The following is an 8,041-nucleotide window of genomic DNA, read 5'->3' on the forward strand; positions in this document are numbered from 1 at the left end:
TTCTCTGTTTCCTCAAAGGATTGACCAAAAGGTGGGAAGAGCGGACACATTTGGCAAAGCACCACTGAGAGTTGCATCTGTAACCTCCACTTTACCTGGCAGGTGCCTTGGCCAGCTTAGCCATGGTGCCGCTGACTGGGACTTTTCTCCCAGCTGCTCCATTTTTCATCAGTGACAATCAAAAGGAAGGTGACATGACATCTGTGTGTGGACATCCCCAGCAAATCACAAGGACATGGGACACAGAATCTCATGTTGCAGCAATTGCAGTCAAAGCAACCACCATGCTAATACCAGTCACAGCAGCCTTTTCATCAACTCCAGGCTTGTGATTTGATTCTTTCCAATGCTTCTCGCCAAAGAAGCCTTTTCTTTAGCAAGCAATTACTTGTGTTGCCAAGGGAGGTGGTCTCTGCTTCCCAGAAAGACACAGGAAAATGTGAGCGAGGAGACAAAAGCCATACAACAAGGCACCACTGGGAATTGAACCCAGGATCTCCTGTTTATTAAACAGCTGCTTTAGCCAGCTAAGCCATGGTGCCTGCCTCAAGAAAGTATTTGCAACTGTTCTATTTGATGGCCCAGGACAACACCTGCAAATTCCAAAGTACAGATGTTCCCCATTTCCCTCAAGACTTGCAAGGAAGAACTGGCAGGCCAAGCCAGGATGTGTCTCTTACATCCTTATTAATATGTGTGAACAAAGAAATTGTATGTTGCTTCTGCCCAGCCAGATGGGTTTGTTAGTATAATGGAAAAGTGAAGGGATAGAGCTAAAGTGTTACTAGCCTGGCACACACCGATGGGGAAACCTAAGAAAGTGGTGCTAGCCCTTTGATGGGTCAGCTGGCAGAGCAGAGGACTTGAGCTGGCACTCAGGAAGTCATCCTTACGTCGCCCTTGTGACTCCAGCTTGAGGGAGAGCTGCTTTTTCTTCCCCTTGCTGAGAAAGAGCAAGAGAAGAATGAAAGGTCAGGTGGGCCAACTCGGTGCAGAAGCCCAAGCTGTCTTTTCCTGCTGCATAGCCTGAAATGAGGGACTCGTGGCAGTTAAAGGCACTGCTGCACTTTCAGAAAACATCCCACCCCTGCACAAAGGGGGATAGAAGAGCCTGTTAGTCTAGTACGCTCCCAACTGAACTATTTCAGCAGCTGCTAGGTTTCTTTTTGGCCTCCTGCTTTTCTGTGTGGGATGTTTTTTTCAGCTGTGGCACAGAAAAAGGACGTCACTGCGAGCAGCCCATGAAGACAAGATTTACTTTTGCCTTCCTCAGATGGTTGGGGAGAGCGAGGAGCAGCACTATGTGCTCCATGTGTCCTGGTCACTTTCCCCACCTGGGCTGTGCTGTGAGGGGAGCATCAGAAGCTGCTGCTCTCTGCCCTCCCGCTATGCAGCCCAGCTGAGGAAAGTGACCTGGATGCAGGGAGCTCGGATGATCTCGCTTCTCGACCCCCCACCCCTGCTAGGGAAGGCTGCTATGTGCTGTCTTTATGGCTGCACTTTCAGTGATGGAGGTTTCTCTATCCCATTGTTCCAGGGGCCTCCTACTAGATTGCCAGCTGCTTTTCAACTGCAGTGTGGAGACTGCTTGTGTGTGGGGAGAGACAGTGTGTGTGTTGGGGAAGGGTGAGTGTGTTGAGGTAGGTAGGAGCAGATCATTATTATCCCTACTTGAAAGAGGGAGAAGCTAAGGCTGAGAAAGGAGAATTGACTTGTCTTAGGTCACACAGCCAGTCAGAGGCAGAGTTGGGAATAGGAACCCAGAGCCCTGATTTTCAAATTTACCTTCGGATCTTGAATTTCAGACATTCAATGACCGGAATAAATTGCTCTCAGAGGAGCTCCAGACCAACAACAGTGCACAGTAATTATTCAGCAAGTATTTGAGGAGAACTGCAATGTTAGAGAGAATCATGAACTGCTCAGAGACAATTAATGCAGAGAAGCAGCAAAATTCATCAAACATAGAACTGGTTCTGACTTATTTCCTTGGTCTTAAAAGAGACCAACAAGGACCTGAGTCTCCTCCCTGTCAATAACCCCCTGCTCAGGCAACCAGGGTAGAGACTGAGAACGGGAGGCTGAGGGTTCTCACCAGAGAGCCCAAAAGATGGCCCAGGTCACTGGTGGGGATCACTGCCTGAGCACTATTTCAGCCCGACATATTTGGCTGGACTCTCCACAGTGAGAGCTGCAGAGCACTCCCCTGAAAAACACACACACACGTCTCCTAGTGTTGGGAGGGGAACAGGAGAAAGGAGAAAAGCAAGAGACAAAGAGAAAGGAGAGAGGGATGGATGGAGGAAACGGTGAAACAAAAAGGACAAACCCTAATGTCTGCAGTGATTCTAAGGGACAAAATCCCAGGTGTGGAATAAAATTCTGCCTCCTTAAGCTCGTGTTTTCCATGCCTAGAATTCAGCTGTCACCAGATGGATCAGACTGAACAGGTTTCAAACCTCCAGGAGGCTCTTACCTTCTAAACAGGGACGGCTGTTTTCTAGTAAAATCACTACAAGAGAAGGAGAAAACTCGAAAGAGGTTCCTCCTGGTGCTCACATCTGTGAACCCGAATACTCTCTCAGTCCTCAAAGACAGACTTGGAGAAGGAGACTTGCTGAAGCAAAGCCACAGGGGTCTCTGAGGTTTCCCTGGTCCCTTGTCCCTGTCCTGCCTGGCTGATGTCAGCGTCTCTCTGTGAGGTCACCAGCGCCCCATCACCTTTGACCAATAGTCTGAGGTCCTGCAAAAGGCCTTTTTGATGTCACTGCCACACCCCTCCCTTGCTGTGCTAATGTCCTTCCCTGGCCAGACACTTTGGAGGTTTGAGCTACTCCCTGTGAATCACCCCACTCAAGGACCGTTCGTTCTAGGCAGCAAGCCTGCTAGACAGGAAAACATCAGACGCTGTTCCCAATGTTACACTCGGTTTTTCAGAAATGCATCGACTTTATGGCCAGAAGAGACCATTAGAGCATCTAGTCATATAATCATAGAATATCAGGGTTGGAAGGGACCTCAGGAGGTATCTAGTCCAATCCACTGCTCAAAGCAGGACCAATCCCCAACTAAATCATCCCAGCCAGGGCTTTGTCAAGGCTGACCTTAAAAACTTCTAAGGAAGGAGATTCCGCCACCTCCCTAGGTAACCCATTCCAGTGCTTCACCACCCTCCTAGTGAAAAAGATTTTCCCTAATATCCAACCTAAACCTCCCCCATTGCAACTTGAGACCATTACTCCTTGTTCTGTCATCAGGTACCACAGAGAACAGTCTAGATCCATCCTCTTTGGAATTCCCTTTCAGGTACTTGAAAGCAGCTATCAAATCCCCCCTCAGTCTTCTCTTCTGCAGACTAAACAAGCCCAGTTCCCTCAGTCTTTCCTCATAAGTCATGTGCTCCAGACCCCTAATCATTTTTGTTGCCCTCTGCTGGACTCTCTCCAATGTTTCCACATCCTTCTTGTAGTGTGGGGCCCAAAACTGGACACAGTACTCCAGATGAAGCCTCACCAATGTCAAATAGAGGGGAATGATCACATCCCTCGATCTGCTGGCAATGCCCCTACTTATTCAGCCCAAAATGCCATTAGCCTTCTTGGCAACAAGGGCACCCTGCTGACTTATATCCAGCTTCTAATCCACTGTAACCCTTAGGTCCTTTTCTGCAGAACTGCTGCCTGGCCATCCGGTCCCTAGTCTGTAACAGTGAATGGGATTCTTCCGTCCTAAGTGCAGGATTCTGCACTCGTCCTTGTTGAACCTCATCAGATTTCTTTTGCCCCAGTCCTCTAATTTGTCTAGGTCCCTCTGTATCCTATCCCTACACTCCAGCATATATAACACTCCTCCCAGTTTAGTGTCATCTGCAAACTTGCTGAGGGTGCAATCCACACCATCCTCCAGATCATCAATGAAGATATTGAACAAAACCAGCCCCAGGACCGACCCTTGGGGCACTGCGCTTGAAACCGGCTGCCAATTAGACATGGAGCCATTGATCACTGCCCATTGAGCCTGACGATCTAGCCAGCTTTCTATCCATCTTACAGTCCATTCATCCAGCCCATACTTCTTTAACTTGCTGGCAAGAATACTGTGGGAGACCATATCAAAAGCTTTGCTAAAGTCAAGGAATAACACATCCACTGCTTTCCCCTCATCCACAGAGTCAGTTATCTCCTCATAGAAGGCAATTAGGTTAGTCAGGCATGACTTGCCCTTGGTGAATCCATGCTGACTGTTCCTGATCAGTTTCCTCTCCTCTAAGTGCTTCAGAATTGATTCCTTGAGGACCTGCTCCATGATTTTTCCAGGGACTGAGGTGAGGCTGACTGGCCTGTAGTTCCCTGGATCCTCTTTCTTCCCTTTTTTAAAGATAGGCACTACAGTAGCCTTTTTCCAGTCATCCGGGACCTCCCCCGATCGCCATGAGTTTTCAAAGATAATGGCCAATGGCTCTGCAATCACATCCGCCAACTCCTTTAGCACCCTCGGATGCAGCGCATTCGGCCCCATGGACATGTGCTCGTCTCCAGTTTTTCTAAATAGTCCCGAACCACTTCTTTCTCCACAGAGGGCTGGTCACCTCCTCCCCATACTGTGCTGCCCAGTGCAGCAGTCTGGGAGCTGACCTTGTTTGTGAAGACAGAGGCAAAAAAATCATTGAGTACATTAGCTTTTTCCACATCCTCTGTCCACTAAGTTACCTCCCTCATTCAGTAAGGGGCCCACACTTTCCTTAACTTTCTTCATGTTACTAACATACCTGAAGAAACCCTTCTTGTTACTCTTAACATCTCTTGCTAGCTGCAACTCCATGTGTGATTTGGCCTTCCTGATTTCACTCCTGGATGCCTGAGCAATATTTTTATACTCCTCCCTGGCCATTTCTCCAATCTTCCACTTCTTGGAAGCTTCTTTTTTGCATTTAAGATCAGCAAGGATTTCACTGTTAAGCCAAGCTGGTCGCCTGCCATATTTACTATTCTTTCTACACATCTGGATGGTTTTTTCCTGCAACCTCAGTAAGGATTCTTTAATCCTTTAGAGGATTGGAACTGATTTCAGTGGAGTCACATGTTTGCTAGGTTTTTATGCATTTGCACAGGAAAATATTGAGTGTTTCCATTCATTTCAGGGATCCCTATTCAGTGGAACTCCTCAACATAATGGAAATGTAATTATTTTTGTTGAAAGAAGAGGTTTATAAGGGGGCAATGGGATTAGAGCCAAGGACTACTTGATCTGCAGTCAAACACTCTGCCACTGAGCTATACCCCCACGACTGCTGTGGGGGTAAGTCAGTGATCTTAAAGATTTTGAAGGACAGGCCCTGCCTCAGAGATCTCCTGTTCTCTTCCCAGACCACAGTGCTTTTAAAAATGGGGTTTGATTAAACTTATAGATACATGTAGACACCACAGCTTGCACACCCACCACATAACTTCCCCCAATGACATAGCTACCACCTCTCTGGGAGAAGGATTAACTGCACGGATGGAACAGCTCTCTCCTCTCTGCTTAGAGCCTCTTCATTCTTTATGACTAGGTAGGAAAGAACCTCCTGAATGACAGTAACCAACTGACCAAATATTGGTGGGTCTGCATTCAATATGGGTAACTGGTTGTATTGGGCTGGATGAGTAGGAGTATTGCCAGCAGATCGAGGGAAGTGATTATTCCCCTCTATTTGGCACTGGTGAGGCCACATCTGGAGCATTGTGTCCAGTTTTTGCCCTCCCACTACAGAAACAAATTGGAGAGAGTCTAGGGGAGGGCAACAAAAATGATTAGGGGGCAGGGGACTTACAAGGAGAGGCTGAGGGCACGGTCACCCGGGGGGGGCAAGTGGGGCAATTTACCCCAGGCCCTGCAGGGATCCCATGAGAACATAGTATTGCAACTTTTTTTTATGGAAGGGGCCCTCAAAATTGTTTTGCCTCAGGCTTTCTGAATCCTCTGGGTGGACCTGCCCACTCCACCTCTTTGACTCATTCTCCTCCCTCTGAGGCCCCACCTGTGCTCTGCCCTCACTCCCATTTGGCCATTTCCCACCCCTGCTCTTCCTCTTTGGCTGACGCCTGCTGGTCCACCTTTTGCTTGCTCCTCTCCTCCCCGAAAGCCTCCTTGTGCCTCTCCACCCCCTACCCCAAGGTCTTCCTGCTTCCCCCACCTCTCTGCCCCTCCCCTGAGACTCGCCCTGTCCACCTCTTTCCTCAGTCATCTCTTGTTATTCCTTGAAACATCAAGGATGGAATAAAAAGCCGAGTTTACTCCAGGGTAAGGAAAGAAAGGAGCCACCAACCCCTTGGCAAATCTCAGTGCCCCAGAGAAAACCTGCCCCCTGCTATTGCAATCCCTGATGTGCTGGGGATATGATGGTAAAGGAACTGTCTGAATGATCAAGGCAGGAAATGGACAACAATCTACAGGAATGTCATTGACCACAAACACACTCTCCTCATGCTCCAACCAGAAGGGAAATGAGCAGGAATTCTTGCAGTTCAGCCAGGGACACACTTACACAATGGCACAGCAGTGTGTGTGTTGTGGAAGCTGGTCTGAGGGAACATCTGGAATTGATCACTCAATGAGAACAGAACTGGAGTGTAGTGAGAGACCCATCTTGAGCAAGTAGTTGTGGCTGAGTGGTTAAGGTGATGGGCTAGAAATCTATTGGGCCCCCCCCCCCCACAGGTTCAAATCTTGTTAACTACAGAGGAAGTTGTGGTCCTTTAGTTTCAAGAGAGTTGGGTCTTGTCTTGCTCTCAAGCTATATCTACACTATTGGATAATGTGGCTTTAAAGTGTTTGAATTAAACAGCTGTTGCATGTCCACACTATGCCTCTTGTCTTACCAGAGCACATCCAGGCTAGACTCTTGGATGGCCACAGAGAGCAGTGCACTGTGGGTAGCTGTGCAACTGGCTGCAGGTGCTTTGGGAAGGGTTTGCAATGCCTCACAGGCTGGTACAGCATCACATGATGCAGGTTTCTCTATCCCATTGTTCCATGGGAATCCTACTAGATTGCCAGCTGCTTTTCAACTGCAATGTGTTTGGGGGGGGGGGAAGAGTGAGTGAGTGTGTGTTTGTGTGTGTGGGGAGAAGGGAGTGTGTGTGTTGGGGAAGAGTGAGTGTGCTGGTCACTCGTGTGCCCACACTGTCTCTAAGTTCAGACAGCTGCTGCAAGCAACCAGTCCTGAGGAAGGGGGAGGGGCACAGCCCTCACTGGCTCAGCTCAGCACAGCAGCCTCTGTCACACATGCACGCTGCGGCCTGCTTAGCTCTTGTCAGGTGTGCTGGAACAGGGGGTTAGGGGGTCATGGCCCCACCACTCTTTACCGGCTGTTAGGACAAGTGATGGGGGGGGGAAGGGTGGAGTCTTGGGAGGAAGAGGTGTTCTGTGGGTGTGGCCTCAGAGGGAGGGGTGGTGTGAGTGTGGTTCCTTGGGGAAGGGGTGTCATGAGAGCGCCACAGTTCAGACAACGGTGCCCCCGCCCCACTGTAAGGAAGCTCCCACCGCCCCTGCTCTGTGTTCGTAGTGCAGGAGAGAGCAGCATCCATGGCAGTGATTTGTTCCCGGGGGCTCCAGCAGAAGGGCTTGGGAGGTGATTTAAAGGTCCCAGGGCTCCGACAGGGGGGCTCAGGAGGCGATTTAAAGGGCCTGGGGCTCCGGCCACTGCAGGGAGCCCTGGGCCCTTTAAATCACCAGACTGGGAAAGCCAGGCCGGGCTGGCACAGCGTACCCGCTCTTGCCAGTACCCCATACCAGAACATGCCGGCTTACTTTCACCTCTGGAAGCTCCTCACATGGCTCAATAACTGGTTAAAAGCTGGGAAACAAAGGGTAGGAATAAATGGTCAGTTTTCAGGATGCAAATTGGTACCTAGTGGTGTCTATACTGGGGCCAGGACTAGTCAACATACTGATAAACGATCTGCTAAACAGAGAGGTGACAAAATTTGCAGATGATCCAAAACTACAGAGGACAGTTAAGTCCAAAGCAGCCTGTGAGGAGCTAAAAAGAGATTTCACA

General features: G+C 49.2%; 1 non-coding gene across 1 annotated transcript; it reads right to left on the reverse strand.

Annotated features, from left to right (window-relative positions):
• Positions 1-468: 468 nt before the first annotated feature.
• On the reverse strand, positions 469-542 carry TRNAI-AAU. Its single transcript has one exon. It is a non-coding gene; the product is annotated as a tRNA-Ile (tRNA).
• Between the last annotated feature and the right edge of the window lie 7,499 nt (positions 543-8,041).

Source organism: Gopherus evgoodei, chromosome 2 (assembly GCF_007399415.2).
Source record: "Gopherus evgoodei ecotype Sinaloan lineage chromosome 2, rGopEvg1_v1.p, whole genome shotgun sequence".
Lineage (NCBI taxonomy): Eukaryota > Metazoa > Chordata > Testudines > Testudinidae > Gopherus > Gopherus evgoodei.